Source organism: Apium graveolens, chromosome 11 (assembly GCF_009905375.1).
Source record: "Apium graveolens cultivar Ventura chromosome 11, ASM990537v1, whole genome shotgun sequence".
Classification (NCBI taxonomy): Eukaryota; Viridiplantae; Streptophyta; class Magnoliopsida; order Apiales; family Apiaceae; genus Apium; species Apium graveolens.
Window position 1 is genome coordinate 66,658,507 of NC_133657.1, and position 22,853 is coordinate 66,681,359.

At 38.6% G+C, this 22,853-nt stretch overlaps 1 non-coding gene across 1 annotated transcript; it reads left to right on the forward strand.

Annotated features, from left to right (window-relative positions):
- Positions 1 to 10,066: 10,066 nt before the first annotated feature.
- Positions 10,067 to 10,173, forward strand: LOC141698713 (small nucleolar RNA R71). The gene has a single exon (XR_012565218.1). It is a non-coding gene; the product is annotated as a small nucleolar RNA R71 (small nucleolar RNA).
- Positions 10,174 to 22,853: the final 12,680 nt, after the last annotated feature.

Genomic DNA, 22,853 nt, shown 5'->3' on the forward strand with positions numbered 1-22,853 from the left:
TTGAGACAGGTTTTATTTAGTGTTGGATTTTTAACGCAGCGGGGGCATGGCAAAACACTTTTACATATACAAAATCCAAATAAAAGCATATAAATCGTGAATAAAAATTCGAGGGATCGAATCTAACCTTTAAAAATATTAATCGGAGACAACGATCAGAGATCCTTAGCAGTTGCTCCTCAAGTGTGAAGCACTCCACCGGTATCCACCAAGAAAATGACTTTTAGGGAGGAGGAAGGAGGTGGAGAGAATTGGGTTTTCCAAACTTTTTGGGTTTTCGGGTTTGATGTGGGTTAGAATAAAATAGGGTCTATAATAGTGTATTTATAGGCAAAATTTTCAGCTGAAATTTTCCCATAAATATTATTATTATTATCCCATTTATTATTCTCATTAATAATTAAAACACCTTTTAATCATTAATCCTTTTTCTAAACACTTTAGAAATAATTCTCTCTCTTGATTTAATTTCCAAAAATTAAATCCTTTAATTAATAATATTAAGAACTTTTCTTAATTAATTTATAATCAATTAAATCTCATTTAATCAATTATTAAATTTTCCAATTAATTATTTATTTCATAAATAAATAATTATTAGCCATTATTAATTAATTCCTCCACCATTAAATCATTCTCTTTTTATGGTGTGACCCTGTAGGTTCAATATTAAGCCGGTAGTAGAAATAAATAATAATAAAACTATTTTATCATTATTTATATAAATTCTCTAATTTATTAAATATGATTAATTAATTAATCACATTTATTCTACATCGTAAGTGATACTTCTCAACATATCGCGACTATCCGGATAATATGAATTCACTGCTTAGAATACCAAGAACCTGTCAGTGAATAGTTACCGTACAATAAACTCCTTCTACCCTACAATGTCCCGATTAAATACAAGGCATGGATCTCATGTCAAGCCTATCTAATTCAATCACTTGCTTACCATTTACTATGCGTAGTTCTATGCAAATTAGAAACTCCTTTCTAATTTCATTCACTCTGGCCAGAGATTCCTGAACTAGCATAAGTGGATCAGCCTTGAACATTCGCTTCCTTCACTGGAAGGGGTAGATCCTTTATTGATCATACACTATTGTTAGGGCGAAAACATGCACTAATATTCACGCAAGTATACGCGTTCGCAAGTAATATAGAATACTTTCTAGTTCATTCCCTCAGAGACTCAGACTAAGTTATTGTCTAATTAAACTCACTCACCAATGTATGATTACTTCTCAATGTTAAGATAATAACACTTAAAATTGTTGATTAAATATTAACTATAATTACTACTTAATTAACCACTTAACTAACACTTCAATTTATCAATAATAAAACACTCATGAGATCATAACTTCATTATTACTTCCTTCTATAGCCATTGTTATTACCTTTAGCATGTGACAGTGATGATATTAATCGAATAACACGGAACTGATAAAAGCCAACTTTCATTGTACTAATACCATTCTACCAAACATCCACAATTAAGATAGAAGTTGAATAGTCATCAATTATGTTGAGTTCCTATATGTCTACAGAAATTGACAACACAACGATTTAAGCACAAGTTATTCCTTTTGATTACATAGGGCAAATAAAACTGTTAGAGTTACCCACTAATCATGCACAACGTACATGAACCTATGCTAGCATGGCAAGTTCTAAATCTCAAGATCCACCGTCGCTTCACAAGAGATTAACACCCTATCTTATATGTTCGCGACGCACATAAGACGAATACGCACAACCAATACTAGATATCATGCAATCATCACACACTAAAGTATTAAACAATTAACTAAAGAATTCCATAATAAATCCATTGCAACCCCATGATCACGATTAGCCCATAATAGAACTTATCGCCATCATGGGTTCATATGAAATCATGATAAACAAACACAAGAAAATAATAACTAAACTAACTATATTAAAACAGAGTACGTCACAAGAGTAAATAAGTCAAAGCAAGAAAACTAGCATCCAACGTTACAACGAAACAAGAATCACAAGAATATATGCTTCCTCTTCGTTGCAGTGTGCTAAATCGGTCTTCTTCCTTATCTCCTTCGCTTCTCGCGCAAAACACAATCTAAAACATAATCTCCTTCCTTCTCTATGTGAAAACGTCTCAAATCTACTTATATAATAGTCCCATAAAACTCAGATTACATAGAAGTTGGAAGCCAAACAGAAGTAGAAGTCTAAAATAATTTATCCTTTTCCCCGACCCTGCGCGGCCGCTCAGCATTTCTGCGCGGGCGCGCAAGGCTGCTGCGCGGCCGCTCAGCATTGCTGCGCGGGCGCGCAGGACCCTACTGGAAAAAATCCAGGTTTGCTCCGTTTCTTCACCGTAATCTGCTCATTCTTTTCCTCTCGCAATGGTGAACACATGCCAAGGCTTATTCTTGATGATTCCTCCTCCGAAATGCACTAATACCCTGAAATGCATAAACACTAGAAAAACGCATCAAATACACAAAATACTTGATTTCAAGACACCAATTTAATCCATTTTAATACGTTCTAAGTGGTATAAAATGCCACTTATCACACCCCCAAACTTAAATCGATGCTTGTCCTCAAGCGTCACAGACTCAAAACAAATAAAAATATGCATGAATGCAATCTATATGAAAATACAACGATCCCTCTTACTACAATTAACCAACCAAATTGTCACGTCTCAACGAATGCAATTAGACAACTAAAGATCAATAAACTCATGCAAACGGACATACAGCCAGAAACGTGGTGTGTGCATATGCTTAACAGATATGCTTCGGAACTAGACCAATTACTATGACTAGACTATCTTCAAGGCAATCCTACGATTATACAAAGAATAAAAATTCTAGGCACAAAGTGATATACAACACTACAAGAACTCTGGAGCTTACTACAGAATTGTGCTTTTTATTTACAACTCAAATGCTTATTTGACCGTGCAATGAGTGAGGTCCACAAAAGACTTATACAATGGTATCCATGTAACGAGCGTTAGGTTAGCGGATCCCAGACTCTAAAAGCCTTAGGTCACTAGGCACAAAGTCCCCTAAGAACTTAATAACTCGAATACCAAAGAGCCCACTCTTGATCAATTATGCAATTTTTTTTTTCTTTTCTGAGCAAGTGCGTTTCGCTCCATCTTGCTCAACCCTAGACTACTCGCATAACATGCGAGCCGACTACTAGCCATTTGACGCCTAGCCACAACTAGCAACAAATTCCATTTTTACTCCATTTTTTTTTCTTTTTCATGCCTTTACCACTAAGAACCTATTATCAAATTCTAAGCATAATGAATAGATTATCCTCGAAAATAATCAGATCATAACAACAATCTAGCCCTTAAGCATTCTCTAAGACTTAGTGAAAATACAAGTGCTTCTAGCATGCATATCAACCTACACAACTTAATATCACTTTAATGCTATCACTACACTCGCATCAATATCACAATTCAGTCGATAAATCATTGCAAAAGGGATCATGGTATATGCATGAGCTATATGATATGACAAACAAATAAAGCTATATAAAAAAAAACTATATGGCAAAAATTATGCAACTATATGAACTAACTATCATGAATATGCAGCTATATGATACACACAAAATATTCCTTAACTACCACCCCCAAACTTAAAATCTTCACTGTCCCCGGTGAAGGTAGTAGAAAGGAACACAGGGTATACCTACTCGGAGTCATCATCATCAACACCCTCAGTGGGTGGAGTATCAGGCGGCGGGTATGCAGAGTCCTCACCAAAAACTGGCCACTGGATATCAGCTCCAAGGCCTCGAAAAACAGTCCCTAACGCAAGAGTGAGCTCCTGAGCAAACCTGCTCTGCGTCTCATACATGGCATCCATCCGCCGTGAAAGCCTCCTATACTGGGCATCACCCATCCCAGCACCCTCCTGAGCTCTCGAAGAGCCAGCCTCACCACGCCCTAGCCTAGCCATAGTAGCACCTCGTGCTGGACGTCCTCCTGGAAGACGATAACCCAGCCCATGCTCCTCAGGCTCACCACCGGTCCACTCCTGCATCCCATTCAGAGTGCCAGAATCTATCGGAGCTGCTGGCAACTGCAACTGCTCATGAGCCGGCCAGTTCACTCCTACTGCTCGGCATAGCTTCGTAACCGTGGATGCATAAGGGATGTTCATATGCTTTGCTCCCCTCAAAAACTTCAGAATTCCTTGGTAAATAAACTCACCAAGGTCCACATAGTATTCCTTATTCAGAATTCCCCACAATAACTGTGCTCTCTCAACTGTGACCTCGTGTGCATGTGAAGAAGGCAAAATATTAGCACATATAAATGCATTCCATGCACGGGCATACCTGTTCATGGCGATCGTCGGAAAGTGACGATACTCATTATTGGCTGGACTGCGGTTCCAAACTGTGCCCGGTCGACAGAGAGTCGCACAAATCAAATCCAAGTCAAAATCCTCAGCAGTCTTTTCATTCCAGTTCTCCTCCTCGGGCTTCCTCTCTCGCTGTCCAATCACATGGCGAATCGCCGCAGGATGATAATCAACCGTCAGCCCACGAACTACAGAAAACCCATTCTTTTCAGCCTTCGCGTTCGCGTAGAACTCGCGAACAACACTCATCGGTACTGCTTCGGGTGACTCACAAAAAGCTATCCACCCCTTCTCTGCAATCATGGGCAACAACTCACCATCCCTCCCTGATGGTAAAAACCCCCTCTCCTTCAGAATCGGCTTCCCCAACAGCCTAGTGTACTCCTCCTCCGCAGCTCTGTCAGTTAACCGAGGCCTTGCAGCAGTACCCCTTGATGAATCAGCAGTAGGAACTGTGATGCTGCTGTCAATAGTGCGTGCTCTCTTGGGTGCCATTGATTTGTGAATAAAAGTGTGTAAGAACTGATTTTTGATGTTTATGAGAGGGTTTAAGTGTAGGAAGTTTGTGGGAGATATGTAGGATAGGTGTATGTATATATAGGGTGTGGAGTAGGTTAAATTAGATTAGGAGTGGGGTTGAGGGATAAAATCATGGGGTAATGGGAAAAGAATTCGTGGGTTTATGTTCTGTGATGGGTTTTTTTTTTGTGTTTTTGTTTTGTTTTTTTTTTTCTGAACTGCAAAAAATTTTCTGGAACTCGACCCCTGCGGGCGCGCAGAGGGTCTCTAGAAATTTTTTTTTCCAGCCCCTGTTTTCTGATTTTTTTGTGTTTTTGGATAGGTTATTAACTTCTAAGGGTTCCTGTAACAACAATTCATGGGTTGCCTCCCACGCAGCGCTTCTTTTTTGTCATTAGCTTGACGTTCCGTACCTTTCTCAAGTAGTCAACAAAATGGCACTAACCACCTCTCGGTTTGCCATGTCCCCATAGTAGTGCTTCAACCGCTGACCGTTAACCTTGAATGCTTGATCCGAATCATTCTCAAAAATTTCCACCGCTCCATGTGGAAACACAGTTTTGACAATAAAAGGTCCAGACCACCTTGATTTCAACTTCCCAGGAAAAAGTCGAAGCCGAGAGTTGAATAAAAGAACTTGTTGCCCTGACACAAATAACTTAGGATGTAGCTTCCTATCGTGCCACCTCTTCACCTTTTTCTTATACATTTTGTTATTCTCGTACGCTTGCAGTCGAAATTCATCAAGTTCATTAAGCTGAAGCATTCTTTTCTTACCAGCTCCATCTAAATCCAGGTTCAATTTCTTCAATGCCAAGTAGGCCTTATGCTCAAGCTCCGCCAGTAGATGACATCCCTTACCGTACACCAACTGAAACGGTGACATCCCAAGTGGAGTTTTGTATGCTGTTCTGTAAGCCCAAACAGCTTCATCGAGCTTTAAAGACCAATCCTTCCTTGACGGACAAACAACCTTCTCTAGAATGCGCTTTATCTCTCTGTTAGACACTTCCGCTTGACCATTTGTTTGCGGATGATAGGCAGTAGCTACTCGATGATTCACATTATAACGCTGCATCATAGAAGTGAACTTACGGTTGCAAAAATGCGATCCTTCATCACTTATGATTACCCGAGGCGTTCCAAACCTTGTGAAAATTTGCTTATGAAGAAAATTTAGTACTACCTTTGCATCATTTGTCGGTAAAGCTTTAACTTCGACCCATTTTGAGACATAATCGACTGCCAGCAAGATGTACTGATTATTGCAAGACGCGATAAAAGGCCCCATGAAATCGATTCCCCACACATCAAAGACCTCGACTTCAAGCATCACATTTAATGGCATCTCATCCTTCCTTGACAAATTTCCCACTCTTTGGCAACGATCACACCTTAAAACAAACTGATGAGCATCCTTGAACAAAGTAGGCCAGAAAAAACCTGCTTGCAGAATACGAGCTGCCGTCTTCTCACCTCCATAGTGTCCACCATAAACCGTGGAATGGCAGTCTCGTAATATCCCCTCCGTCTCACAGAACGGGATACATCTCCTGATGATCTGATCAGCTCCCTGTCTAAACAAATATGGTTCATCCCACATATACCACTTCACCTCATGCAGAAACTTCTTCTTTTGAGCGGATGTCAAATTAAGCGGTATTATATTGCTGACAAGATAGTTTACAATATCTGCAAACCATGGTTCTTCCTCCTGAATTGCAAACAACTGCTCATCCGGAAAAGATTCATTAATTAACGTCCTATCTTGTGAAGTAAAATCGGGATTCTCCAACCTGGAGAGATGGTCAGCTACTTGATTCTCGGTACCTTTTCTATCTTTGATCTTTAACTCAAATTCCTGAAGTAAAAGCACCCAACGAATGAGTCTCGGCTTCGAATCCTTCTTAGAAACCAGATAGCGAATAGCTGCATGATCAGTGAATACTGTTACTGTCGTACCAAGCAGATAAGATCGAAATTTCTCAAAGCCAAAGACTATAGCCAAAAGCTCCTTCTCAGTAGTGGTGTAGTTCAATTGGGCCCCATTTAAAGTCTTACTCGCATAGTAGACCACATGGAAGAGATTTTTCTTGCGCTGTCCCAGAACTGCACCTACCGCATAGTCACTCGCATTACACATCATCTCAAACGGTTCTGTCCAATCTGGTGCTGTAATAACTGGTGCCGTGATCAAACTCTCCTTGAGAGTCTCGAATGCTGCCAAACATTCATCATCAAATTTGAAAGGCACATCTTTCTCAAGTAAATTGCACAACGGCTTAGATATCTTTGAAAAGTCCTTGATGAATCGCCGATAAAAACCCGCATGACCGAGAAAACTACGGATTCCTTTCACCGAATTAGGTGGGGGAAGATTTTCAATGACTCCCACCTTGGCCTTGTCCACCTCCAGACCTTTGCTAGAGACCTTATGCCCAAGGATAATGCCTTCACGCACCATAAAATGACATTTCTCCCAATTAAGCACCAAATTAGTTTCCACGCATCTTTTGAGTACGGCGCACAGATTATTCAAACATTCATCATATGAGTGTCCAAAGACGGAGAAGTCATCCATGAACACTTCGACGTTATTTCCAATCATGTCAGAGTATATAGCCATCATACATCTCTGAAAGGTGGTCGGGGCGCCACATAACCCAAACGAAACTCTACGAAAAGCAAATGTGCCAAATGGACAAGTGAAGGTAGTCTTTTCCTGATCCTCTGGTGCAATACAAATCTGATTATACCCGGAATAACCATCCAGAAGACAAAAATACTCATGTCCCGCCAATCTGTCAAGCATTTGATCAATGAATGGGAGAGGGAAGTGATCCTTCCTTGTGGCTTTGTTCAATTTTCTATAATCCATGCATACTCTCCATCCTGTAACTGTTCGAGTAGGGATGAGCTCATTCTTTTCATTTGCGACCACAGTGATACCTCCTTTCTTAGGTACACATTGCACGGGGCTCACCCACGAGCTATCAGAAATAGGATAAATGATGCCTGCGTCTAGCCATTTCAGAATTTCTTTCTTCACCACCTCCTTCATGATCGGGTTCAGTCTTCGCTGCTGTTCCAGAGTTGGCTTACTACCTTCCTCTAACAGAATTTTATGCATACAATATGAAGGACTTATCCCCTTGATGTCTGCTATGGTCCATCCTATAGCCGATTTGAATTCTCTCAAAATCCTTAAGAGCTTGTCTTCCTCATTACCTGAAAGGTCAGCTGAAATAATAACAGGTAACGTAGATGAATCACCTAAAAAAGCATACCTCAAGTGTTCAGGTAATGGTTTGAGCTCCAAGGTAGGTGCTTCCTCTATTGATGGGTTGAGCTTCCCTTCAGCATTCTTAAGGTCAGAAGTACCAAGAGATTCAAATGGTATGTCGAGCTTTCGCTTCCATGGAGAAGCGTTCAGATATTGTAATTGCTCGTTGCTATCTTCATCATCGCTGTCAAAATCCCCCACTAAGGCCTTTTCCAATGCATCAGACATTAGCATGTGATCGAGTTCCGAAGTAACTGCGGAATCAATCACATCCACTTTTAAACACTCCTCATCTTCTGTAGGGAATTTCATTGCCTTGAATACGTTGAAGGTCACATCCTGATCTTGGACCCGCATAGTAAGTTCCCCTTTTTGCACATCTATCAAGGTACGCCCAGTAGCCAAGAAAGGCCTCCCCAAGATTATGGGAATCTTCTTATCTTCCTCAAAATCCAGAATAACAAAATCTGCAGGAAAGAAGAGCTTATCCACCTTGACGAGCACATCCTCAACTATGCCCCTTGGGTAAGTAATGGAACGGTCCGCCAATTGTAGCGACATGTATGTGGGTTTTGGATCAGGCAGATCCAGCTTTTTAAAGATCGACAAGGGCATTAGATTAATGCTTGCTCCCAAATCACAAAGGCACTTGTCAAAAGTTAGATTGCCAATGGTGCAAGGAATGGTGAAGCTTCCTGGATCTTTCAGTTTTGGTGGTAACTTTTGCTGCAGAACAGCGCTGCATTCTTCCGTGAGAGCAACGGTTTCAAGGTCATCCAGTTTCACCTTCCTTGAAAGAATAGTCTTCATAAACTTCGCATAAGTAGGCATTTGTTCCAGAGCCTCAGCGAAAGGTATATTGATGTGAAGTTTCTTGAACACCTCCAGAAACTTCCCGAACTGTCTATCCAGCTTTTGTTGCTGCAATCTCTTAGGAAAAGGTGGTGGAGGATAGAGCTGTTTCTCCCCTGTATTAGCCTCAGGCAGAGTGTGTTCAACAGTAGTCTTCCTTGGTTCCGCCACTTTCTCCTTTTGCTTAGATTCTTCATCTCTAACTTCAGCTTCGACTTCTTTTGCCTTTTCAGCATCAGCTACTTTTCCAGACCTTAAGGTAATAGCCTTGACTTGCTCTTTAGCTTCCTTCCTTCCTGGTACTTCCGTGTCACTGGGAAGAGTGCCAGGTTGATGATTGAGCACTGCATTGGCTAATTGACCTATTTGATTTTCCAAGGTCTTGATAGAAACCGTCTGACTCTTGCACAACAGCTTAAGTTCCTCAAAATCAGCACTAGTAGGTGCAGCTGCACTTCCCTGTTGAGGATATGATTGCCTTGTAGCATACTGCTGTGGTTGCTGGAATCCAGGTGGGTTAAACTGTTTACTCACTCCTTGCTGATATGGTGGCTGAATAGCATTCTGATTATTTCCCCAGCTGAAATTTGGATGATTTCTGTTGTTAGGATGATAGGTCGCTGGTACCGGCTGTTGTTGTCGCTGATAATTATTCACATACTGAACAGATTCGTTGACAAGAGAACACTGATCCGTAGCATGAGAACCTGCACAAAGCTCACAAACCATAGCTATTTGATTAACTCCATACGTAGCCAGAGAATCAACCTTCATTGATAGCGCTTGGAGCTGGGCTGCAATAGCGGTGGCTGCATCAACTTCCAGAATACCTGCGACCTTGCCTGACGTCATCCTCTGAGTTGGGTTTTGATGCTCGTTTGCAGCCATTGTCTCTATAAGATTATACGCCTCAGTATAGCTTTTAGCCCATAAGGCTCCTCCAGCTGCTGCATCGAGCATGGGCCGAGATTGGGCCCCTAAACCATTATAAAAACCAGTGATTACCATCCAATCCGGCATTCCATGATGTGGACATTTTCTCAACATTTCCTTGTAGCGTTCCCAAGCCTCGCACATAGATTCTGTAGGTTGCTGCGCAAACTGAGTAAGAGCATTCCTCATAGCAGCAGTCTTTGCCATTGGATAAAACTTCACCAGAAACTTTTGCGCAAGATCTTGCCACGTAGTGATGGACCCAGCTGGTTCAGAATGTAACCAGTCTTTAGCCTTATCCCTCAGTGAGAATGGGAAAAGCCTCAACTTGATAGCCTCATCAGTCACGCCATTATACTTAAAAGTGCTGCAGATCTCGACAAAATTCCTTATGTGCATGTTGGGGTCTTCAGTTGCCGCTCCTCCAAAAGAAACAGAATTCTGCACCATCTGAATAGTGCCCGGCTTGATTTTAAAGGTGTTAGCTTGAATAGCCGGATGAAGGATGCTTGACTGAATGTCATCAATTTTAGGCCGAGAAAAATCCATAAGAGCTGGATCAGCTTGAACAATACGATCTCCCATGTTTACTGGTTCTTTCTGCTCAATTTCCTGAATCCGAATCCTCAAAATCTAACTTCTCCGGAGTATCAAGAACTTCGTCTTTCTCCTCAGCTGTATCTAAAGTCCTCTTGCGAGCACGAGAACGAGTTTGCATAAACGCTTGCTAAAGTACCTGAAACACAACCGAAAAGAGTAATTAACTACTACATCCTAATCACTGAGTCCTAATGACCAATGATGGTAAGTACATAAACTAAACAAATACGCCGAGTCCCCGGCAGCGGCGCCAAAAACTTGTTAGGGCGAAAACATGCACTAATATTCACGCAAGTATACGCGTTCGCAAGTAATATAGAATACTTTCTAGTTCGTTCCCTCAGAGACTCAGACTAAGTTATTGTCTAATTAAACTCACTCACCAATGTATGATTACTTCTCAATGTTAAGATAATAACACTTAAAATTGTTGATTAAATATTAACTATAATTACTACTTAATTAACCACTTAACTAACACTTCAATTTATCAATAATAAAACACTCATGAGATCACAACTTCATTATTACTTCCTTCTATAGCCATTGTTATTACCTTTAGCATGTGACAGTGATGATATTAATCGAATAACACAGAACTGATAAAAGCCAACTTTCATTGTACTAATACCATTCTACCAAACATCCACAATTAAGATAGAAGTTGAATAGTCATCAATTATGTTGAGTTCCTATATGTCTACAGAAATTGACAACACAACGATTTAAGCACAAGTTATTCCTTTTGATTACATAGGGCAAATAAAACTGTTAGAGTTACCCACTAATCATGCACAACGTACATGAACCTATGCTAGCATGGCAAGTTCTAAATCTCAAGATCCACCGTCGCTTCACAAGAGATTAACACCCTATCTTATATGTTCGCGACGCACATAAGACGAATACGCACAACCAATACTAGATATCATGCAATCATCACACACTAAAGTATTAAACAATTAACTAAAGAATTCCATAATAAATCCGTTGCAACCCCATGATCACGATTAGCCCATAATAGAACTTATCGCCATCATGGGTTCATATGAAATCATGATAAACAAACACAAGAAAATAATAACTAAACTAATTATATTAAAACAGAGTACGTCACAAGAATAAATAAGTCAAAGCAAGAAAACTAGCATCCAACGTTACAACGAAACAAGAATCACAAGAATATATGCTTCCTCTTCGTTGCAGTGTGCTAAATCGGTCTTCTTCCTTATCTCCTTCGCTTCTCGCGCAAAACACAATCTAAAACATAATCTCCTTCCTTCTCTCTGTGAAAACGTCTCAAATCTACTTATATAATAGTCCCATAAAACTCAGATTACATAGAAGTTGGAAGCCAAACAGAAGTAGAAGTCTAAAATAATTTATCCTTTTCCCCGACCCTGCGCGGCCGCTCAGCATTTCTGCGCGGGCGCGCAAGGCTGCTGTGCGGCCGCTCAGCATTGCTGCGCGGGCGCGCAGGACCCTACTGGAAAAAATCCAGGTTTGCTCCGTTTCTTCGCCGTAATCTGCCCGTTCTTTTCCTCTCGCAATGGTGAACACATGCCAAGGCTTATTCTTGATGATTCCTCCTCCGAAATGCACTAATACCCTGAAATGCATAAACACTAGAAAAACGCATCAAATACACAAAATACTTGATTTCAAGACACCAATTTAAGCCATTTTAAGACGTTCTAAGTGGTATAAAATGCCACTTATCAACTATCTTCGTGTACAAATTCCTATACCCAGAAGAGCCCTAATAATTGTCCCTGGAGACTAAGAACTAAACCAAAGCATAGTTCAGTGTACACAAGATGACTATGATGACCTCAAGTCTAATGATACTTGTACAACTATCACTAGGTGAACAACTGCTGACACGTGAGTGAACTCCATCAGTTGTTCAGCTGTGCGAGTCATGTTCAGTGAACTTATTCCATAATAAGCACCTACATACTAGCTATAGTGTCACCACACAAATGTCTATGAGAACAGACATCCTTCATAATGAAGCAAGCATAGTACGTACCGATCTTTGCGGATTATTAATTACCAGTTAGTAATCCTATGACTAGGAACTATTTAAGTTTAGAGTTATCATCTTTTTAGGTCTCACTATTATGATCTCATCATAATCCATAAAAAGCTTTACTCTAAACTATGGTATATCTTATTTAAACACTTAAATAGATAAAGCCCGTAATAAAAACAAAACAAGTCTTTATTAATATCAATGAAATCAAAACAGATTACATAAAAGTTATTACTAAATCCTAATACATGATTGGACTTAGGACATATTCCTTTCAATCTCCCACTTGTACTAAAGCAAATCACTCTGGTATCTAATACCCATCTCATCTTTATGACGATCAAAGTGACTTTCAAAAAGTAGCTTTGTGAGTGGGTCTGCTATGTTGTTATGTGTGTCAACTCTATTTCAATACAATACAAGAAATGTTACCGCGCTCCCACTAACCCTTTTGTAGACGCATGGTTCATCTACGTTTTTTGATAAAATCAAACTCTTTGATTGTCTCATCAAAATGAATGTTCCATCTTTCGAGAAGCTTGCTTTAAACCACATATGGTTCGCAGCAGCTTACACACTAGGTTTTCATTTCCCTTGGAAAAAAAACCATCTGGCCATATGCCAGATGTCATAGTCGTAGTAAGCAGCAATCGCAAGCAAAATCTGAACTGATTTTAACAGGTCTACAGGTAAAAGGTTTCATCAAAGTCAATCCATTTCCTTTATTTGAATCCTTTTCCCAAAAGCCTGGCCTTAAAGGTCTCCACCTGGCCATCTGCTATATTCAATCTTTTGTATACCGTATACATAGATTCCATTCTGGATTTCATGGCACTATGCCATTTCTCTAAGTCAACACTACTCATAGCCTCATTATAGGTCACAGGGTCGTCATCATCAATGATCAACAACTCATTGTCATTCTCAATGACAAGGCCATAATACCTCTCAGGTTGGCGAGACACTCTCCCTGACCTATGAATGGGCTGTTCCACAAATGGTTGTTCAGTCAGAACAGGTGTTTCCACTTGATCCGTAGTAGTTTGTGCTTCTTGAACTTCATCAAGTTCAATTTTGCTCCCACTGTTTCCTTCAAGGATAAACTCCTTTTCCAAGAAGGTAGCATGTCTGGAGACAAACACCCGATGATCGGTGTAAAAGTAATACCCTAAAGTCTCTTTAGGATATCCCACAAAATTACATTTTACGGATCGATATTCCAGCTTATCTGGGTCAACTTTCTTGACATAAGCTGGACATCCCCAAATCTTAACGTGTTTAAGACTCGGTTTCCTTACTTTCCATATCTCATACGGAGTTTGAGGAACAGATTTGGAAGGCACCTTATTCAGTAAATATGCTGAGGTTTCCAATGCATAACCCCATAGGAATACTGGAAGATTTGCATAGCTCATCATGGACCGAACTATGTCTAACAAAGTTCGATTTCTCCTTTCAGATACCAATCTGGAGGAGTCCACTGGGAGATTATACCATTTACTTTGAGATAATCTAGAAACACTCCATTAAAGTATTCACCACCTCGATCTAATCGAAGAGTTATAATACTATGTTTGGTTGTTTCTCCACTTCATACTTATACTCTTTGAACTTTTCAAAGGCTTCAGACTTGTGTTTCATCTAACACATATCCGAATCTAGATCTATTATCCATGAAAGTAATGAAGTATGAAAATCCACCCATGGCTTGCGTAGACATTGGTCCACATACATCTGTGTGTACCATTCCTAGCAAATTTGCAGCCCTCTCTCCATGTCTACTAAATGGAGACTGCAGTGCCACTATAAAGTGAGATTTTCATCATCCCTTTTCTTTTATTAGTTTGTTCAATCTGAAATAAATTATGTCACATACATACAGACCATTATTTAAAGCACCTCGTCCATAAAGAATATTATCTCTAAGAATAGAACATTCATTATTCTCAATAATAAATGAAAATCCAGCCAAGTCTAACATGGGAATAATATTCCTCACAATCGAGGGAACAAAATAACAATTATTCAAAACAATAGTCTTGCCCATAGGCATATGTAAATGAAATGATTCTACATCTTCAGCAGCAACTCTTGCTCCATTTCCCATCAGTAGAATCACCTCCTTTTCCTCAAGAGTCCTACTTCTCCTTGGTCCCTGCAACAATTGCAGATTTGAGAACCATAGGCGGTATCTAATACCCAAGTAGAAATTTGATTTAATGACATATTCACTTCTATCATGAACATACCTGAATCAGAAGCGGTAGTCTCACTACCCTTCTTCTTCTTCAATTCTGCAAGGTAAACCTTGCAGTTCCTCTTCCAGTGCCCCACCTTGTTACAGTGAAAGCAAACAACTTTGCTCTTGGGGTCTTCAGCTTTTGGTGGAACCGGCGTTTTCTCACCTACTTTCTTCTTCTTGGAAGGGTTCCTCTTCCTTTTCTTAGGATTGAAACCTTCACCAATTAGAAGAACAGAACTCTTCTTAGGGGGAAAATTCGATTCCGCAGACTTCAACATGTTGTGGAGTTCAGGCAGGCTGACATCCAATTTATTCATGTGAAAGTTCACAACAAACTGCGAGAACGAACTCGGAAGCGATTGCAAGACCAAGTCTTGGCTCAGCTCCCCATCCATGGCAAAACCAAGTTGTCCAAGACGTTCAATCAAATTGATCATCTTAAGTACATGGTCATTCACAGATGATCCCTCAGACATCCTACAACCGAACAACTCCTTCGATATCTCATATCGAGCTGTCCTCCTCGCCATATCATACAACTCTTGTAGATGCATGAGGATAGTGTGAGCATCCATATGCTCATGTTGCTTCTGTAGCTCAATGTTCATGGAAGCTAGCATGATGCATTGAGCAACATTTGCATCATCTATCCACTTACGATACACAACATGTTCATCATTATGTGCATCACTAGCAGGTTCAGTAGGCTTAGGTGAGTCAATCACGTATTCCAGCTTCTCAATCCTGAGAACAATTCTCAAGTTTCGAAGTCAGTCAGCATAATTAGGACCAGTCAATTTGTGAGCATCCAGTATGCTCCTGAGTGATAGTGCAGAAGACATAATGTATATTGTAAATCTGTAAATGATAAACACATAACAACACTTAGCAAATATTCGATTTCATTTTAAAACACTATATGATTCGGGTCTTTATTCATAAGTGGCTCCCACTAGTTTATCTAAATTTATTCAACCCCCTACGTGAAAAAATAAGCATTCATAATGCTAGTGGGAATAGGGATCCTACATTCCATCACACAACCTCGGCTGTGGCACGAAACGCCATGTAATGTTCAATAGGCAGACAACTCTTGTCAATTACATCTAATGTTATTCCCTAATCAAACTTTAGCCTCTTGAATAATTGAGTCACGGCTGTGGCACGACAAACTCAATATTCTAAGTCAAGTCTAACCCAACATTCCGTACAATTGAATCAGTCCCCAAAGGCCCACGGCTGTGGCACGTAACGACCTTTAGATTCTTATTCAATGTACACATCTCTATGTAATAGACAAGTATTTCTTATTTCGAAATCAAAGCCCTCGGCTGTGGCACGAAACGACAATGATTCAAAAATAAGAACTACTTTCTATCATGTTGGAAGGATGTGACCGACACAAGCCCGTTGTATCATTGGCCAATTACTACTTGATATTATTTAATTTTAGAGGGATTATATTACGTTACAATCATAATCATATTATAAAGAAATTCTTCCTTTTAAATTAAATATTTCAAATCAATAATCAATAATCAGATAATTCCCAGATCGGGTGGAGCATTGTCAAGAGGCGTCACTTAATAACCCTTTCTTACAGATAGAAATCTGTTGTTGACAGAATCATCCTTTCTCTCATATCGAAAATTCATATTCAATTACGTGTTTCATAAACACAAGAATCTCATGATTGTATTCATAATATTATTCTTAAGGTTATGAAACAATTTCACTATACTAGGTTGTCTAACAAACGCCTTATGTTTATTTAAGTTCACCTAAATCTATCATCGCATGATAAACTAAGCATATATCACATATATCAACATGAATAAACATCAAGGTAGGCATGTTACATCATCTAGCACATTAGTCTAAGCATTATACATCTCTATGTATCACATGAAGCATTTAAAATCAATTAAAACAATCAAAAACAGCTTTAAAACACTTCATGGAAATATAAACAGTTAAAAACTTTTATATGAACTAAAATTGATCACTCCATTAGATCCGTCTCGGAAAAACGAATCCAACGGTATATTGCACGCCCAAAACGGAGTTACGAAACTCCCAGAAAATCAATTTTAAAATCAACAGAAGGGCTGTAACGCATTACAGGAACGCGTTACATGACCTGTAACGCATTCCGGTGATGCGTTACACCCCTTTTAAGCCATTAATGGGTATAACGCATTCCGTGAATGCGCCACAGGTGTGTAATGCATTCCCGGAATGCGTTACACCCCTATATTTTTTTTTGTTCAGCAGCCGCATGTTTCCTCGGTTTGCGCGCCTGACACCTCTGTACCGTGTCTGTTTTTCTCCGTGCAACTCACAGCAGCAGTACAACAAGTAGATGACAGATATATACATACATACAATTCATATATATATATATAACTATTTATATATCTTATTAAATTACGAATTTTAATTGAAACAACTTCAAAAATTCATAATAAAAAATCTATACATCATAAAATTATGAAAAAAATACCCAGACGATCTACAACACTTGTAGAACCCAGATCAACATTCAAAATTATTCTGAGAAATGATTTCTCATCAGACAAAATTAATCCATGATATAACTTGTAAAAATCATAATTAATTCATACAAGCACATAAAATTCTGAAATTTTTACCACAGATCTATATGCATACAACCTATGCTCTGATACCATTGTTGGATTTTTAACGCAGTGGGGGCATGGCAAAACACTTTTACACATACAAAATCCAAATAAAAGCATATAAATCGTGAATAAAAATTCGAGGGATTGAATCTAACCTTTAAAAATATTAATCGGAGACAACGATCAGAGATCCTTAGCAGTTGCTCCTCAAGTGTGAAGCACTCCACCGATATCCACCAAGAAAACGACTTTTAGGGAGGAGGAAGGAGGTGGAGAGAATTGGGTTTTCCAAACTTTTTGGGTTTTCGGGTTTGATGTGGGTTAGAATAAAATAGGGTCTATAATAGTGTATTTATAGGCAAAATTTTCAGCTGAAATTTTCCCATAAATATTATTATTATTATCCCATTTATTATTCTCATTAATAATTAAAACACCTTTTAATCATTAATCCTTTTTCTAAACACTTTAGAAATAATTCTCTCTCTTGATTTAATTTTCAAAAATTAAATCCTTTAATTAATAATATTAAGCTCCTTTTCTTAATTAATTTATAATCAATTAAATCTCATTTAATCAATTATTAAATTTGCCAATTAATTATTTATTTCATAAATAAATAATTATTAGCCATTATTAATTAATTCCTCCACCATTAAATCATTCTCTTTTTATGGTGTGACCCTGTAGGTTCAATATTAAGCCAGTAGTAGAAATAAATAATAATAAAACTATTTTATCATTATTTATATAAATTCTCTAATTTATTAAATATGATTAATTAATTAATCACATTTATTCTACATCGTGAGTGATGCTTCTCAACATATCGCGACTATCCGGATAATATGAATTCACTGCTTAGAATACCAAGAACCTGTCAGTGAATAGTTACCGTACAATAAACTCCTTCTACCCTACAATGTCCCGATTAAATACAAGGCATGGATCTCGTGTCAAGCCTATCTAATTCAATCACTTGCTTACCATTTACTATGCGTAGTTCTATGCAAATTAGAAACTCCTTTCTAATTTCATTCACTCTGGCCAGAGATTCCTGAACTAGCATAAGTGGATCAGCCTTGAACATTCGCTTCCTTCACCGGAAGGGGTAGATCCTTTATTGATCATACACTATCTTCGTGTACAAATTCCTATACCCAGAAGAGCCCTAATAATTGTCCCTGAAGACTAAGAACTAAACCAAAGCATAGTTCAGTGTACACAAGATGACTATGATGACCTCAAGTCTAAGGATACTTGTACAACTATCACTAGGTGAACAACTGCTGACACGTGAGTGAACTCCATCAGTTGTTCAGCTGTGCGAGTCATGTTCAGTGAACTTATTCCATAATAAGCACCTACATACTAGCTATAGTGTCACCACACAAATGTCTATGAGAACAGACATCCTTCATAATGAAGCAAGCATAGTATGTACCGATCTTTGCGGATTATTAATTACCAGTTAGTAATCCTATGACCAGGAACTATTTAAGTTTAGAGTTATCATCTTTTTAGGTCTCACTATTATGATCTCATCATAATCCATAAAAAGCTTTACTCTAAACTATGGTATATCTTATTTAAACACTTAAATAGATAAAGCCCGTAATAAAAACAAAACAAGTCTTTATTAATATCAATGAAATCGAAACAGATTACATAAAAGTTATTCCTAAATCCTAATACATGATTGGACTTAGGACATATTCCTTTCATTTAGTTGGGTTTGTAATAAAGTGTAGTATGTGATTCTTGTTTTCAAACTCAGACCTTAAAAGATCCTGAGTAGTGATAGTTCGGGGTAATTATTATATTTATATTCCGCTTGTGCAGGTTTAGTTGGTAATTGTTGTTAATAATGCCCCAAATCTATACCCCGGATTTGGAGGGTGTTATACATACACTTGTTAAATGGTATCAAGCTGAAACCATTTCTTCGAATCCTGTAGTAGCTAGGAAACCAACCACCTCATCTTCTCAAAAGGATGAGGTGAGTAAAAAAAGAGAAAGGAGGTAACCTTAACAATTATGCATGAGAGTGGTGAGGAACAAACAAAGGTTGAGTCACCATTGGTTAAAAGATCAAAGAAGAGTAATAAATCTGAGCTGACCACTCAAGCCACCTCTGCATCCTCTCAAAAGGATGCAGTTGTAAATATTGGGATTAAACAGACTCTAGATACATCCTCTCAACAGGGTGTGTCTATTGAAAAGAGAATTCACCCAAATACATTATGTATAGAGTCTGCACAACCTATACTTGATCAAATCCAAGTGTATGATAGAAGAAATAAGGATGGCACACACAGTGAGAGCACAAGGCGCACAATAAGAATAAGACCAATAGAGACTTCATAAGGGACCATTTGAGCTGCATAGAAAATGAAATGCAGAAATAGGGGAGGGGTTACATCTTTTGAAGCTCCCTCATCCATTCAGGGGGAGCTGCCAACACTCACTACTGAGCAACAATCTCTAATCTCTCAAATTTCTTCTCTACCTAAAGCACTTGAATCCAATTCTCAAGTACAAACTAACTCAAGTGACTTGGTTCAATCAACCTTGATCACCACCCAGACACTACATTCAGATGGTGAGAGGCTACTAGATAGGGTAGACCTTGATGACACCATCAAAACCATAGGGGATTCATCAGTTTTTACTGAAGACCCCATGGATGTCACAAATGCACCTTCATGTGCAAATCAACCTTCACAAGCTGTTAGGTTTGAGGGTAGTACTCCTGAGGGGAAGCTATACAAATCCTCTCCAATTCAATTGGAGGTTCCTCATGTAGGGACAACTCCCCTCAAAACCCTAGCTGAAATTGCTTTGACAATTGAAGCTGGGAGTACAATTGCCAATGACCCTGCTATGGGAGAGGAAAGTTTATCACATTCAAGTGACAGTGCTTTGCAAGAAGCACAAGGGTTTGAGACCGACGCACATGACAGTAACCCAGTCAAATCCCCTCCAATTCAATTGGAGGTTCCGACTTTATGTGAGGAACAACAACTTGTCAAAACCACAGAGCAATCTGTGAGTAAAACCGTGACTTTAGTCACAGGTGGTTTTAATTCACACCCTTCCACCTCTCAATCACACCTCATCTCCTAATGGCTCCAAGATACTGAAAATCAACCTTCTATAATTGAATATCTTAGAGTTGATCAACCTGGAGGCCTTGCTCAAATCTCACAAAAGCTACTCACATACAATATGTCAAATCAAGACTACCAAGCTATCATGTTCTCCTACCAGGCTGATGTTGAAGATAATCAGGCAAAACTTATTGATGAAGCTGGTCAGGATGCTAACTGTGATGCTTGGTTGGACAAGGAATTCACAATTGAGATGGATGTTGTTTTAGTTAAATTCAGGGAGGAATACATTACAATTCTGGGAAGCAATGCCAGATCCCTCACTCCACAAGAGGTGTATGATGCCATCAATGAGGTCTACAAAGCTCAAATCAAGGCTTTACACAACTTTGGAAAAGCTCTATAAATCACATTGAATGGACATCAAGACAAAGTCATGAAGATGGTCAAGGAAAAGATGGACCAAATCATCCCCTCTCAAATTTGGATCAAAAACTAATTCAAAACCTTCTCAGAACAAATGTCTAGGTATGATCTTAGTGGGATTGATAAAAGTGTAAATCAGCTCAAAGAATCATTTGTAGCCTTGCATAAAGTTGTTCAAGATCTTATCAGTAAATCCAATGACACATGGTTGAAGTTGGATCAAATGCACACTGCAAGATACACTCCTTCACCGTTGGTCATGGATGAAATTCATAAATTTGTGCAAGCTACTTTTGGACAATCTACTGCTATCTCTACTGCAAGCTCTTCTTCACAAGCCATTCAAGAACTCAAGACTCAAGTAGCTTCTCTGGAAACCTCAAATGCTTCTCTCAGCACTCAATTTCAGGCTTTGACTTCTCTAGTCAAAAGTTAACAGACAGACATAAAGTGTAACACCTCCAAATCCGGGGTCGGGGATCCGGGTTGTCACGAGTTCCATTTCCCTTAATAACACCCAATCTTAATAAATAATCAACTATTCTGTTCATCTTGTCTATCTGATGTTGTGTGATGAAAGAAGAAAGAAAGGGTGAGCAACAAGCCCACCAAAATAATATGTATAATAATTAACAATATATGAGCATTCTCATAGTACACATGAAAGTCTTGGTCAAGAAGAAATGAACCAAGCTGATATCTTAACGCGACCAAGTCGCAAAATATTCAATATATATACATATATACTTTTCACAATCTTTGAAATCCTCTAACATGTATAATATACACAGAGTTCCCATTTATAACTGTATTAAATATCGTTGCAAGGTGATCTCATATATCTAACCTTGTCTCAACGTTTTTCCGAAAATCTTTGACATGCACAAGATAATCATTTACTAGATATAAGTTTAAAAGATGAAGTTACAAGATACTCCAATATACTTATATCCAAATACTACTTGAACTACCACTGTTCAAGTTATAATCAGTTTCAAAAGTTCATCACCCAGATGAGACTATAAGATAAGACTTGAATAGATTCAATCCTTGAAATATCATTATAAATAATGAAGTTACGAGATACTTCATTAAGTCCCGATATATATATACACCTATATATATATATATATATACATTTCATACACTCCTTGAAAACCTCTGTTATGAAAATTATAAACAGAGTTGCAATATCCAATGAATTTGGAAAGGAGAAAACCTTGGCATAAACCTGATATCTTGCTGATCAGGCAAAGATACCAATAAGTAACCCTTTTCTACTAGTAGATGGACGAATTCCCCACTGGTCATCACCCTGGCCGCCATAGGACCTTATGCTGGACTGTCACTCAGCCACTTACGCATTTGATGGACTCCCACTGAGCCACTTACACTTTCATGGACGCCCACTGAGCCCATGTTGCTTATGCCGACTCAATAGATGGACTTACTTCCCGAACGTTGGGTAAGTAATCAATTCATTTATCAAAACAGCAACCTCGTTGCGAATGTAAAATACACCACTCAGCCGGATCCCTCAAGTTTTGAGCGAGTATTTAAATCCCCTTCGAAAGGAAGATCTTAACTATAAAAATGAGTTTTGGGATCCGCTCTAACTTTTAAAATCATTTTGAAGACTCGAAAACATTTTTAAGAATATTTGGAGTAATGCTGATTTAATGAAATAAATCAGTCCCGATATATTAGAAAATATCTGAATATTATTATTTAAATAATATTCCCATAAAGAATAATCTTTATAAAAATAATTGAAGTAGAAGTTGTAACAATTATACTTGAAATGAATATTAAATAAC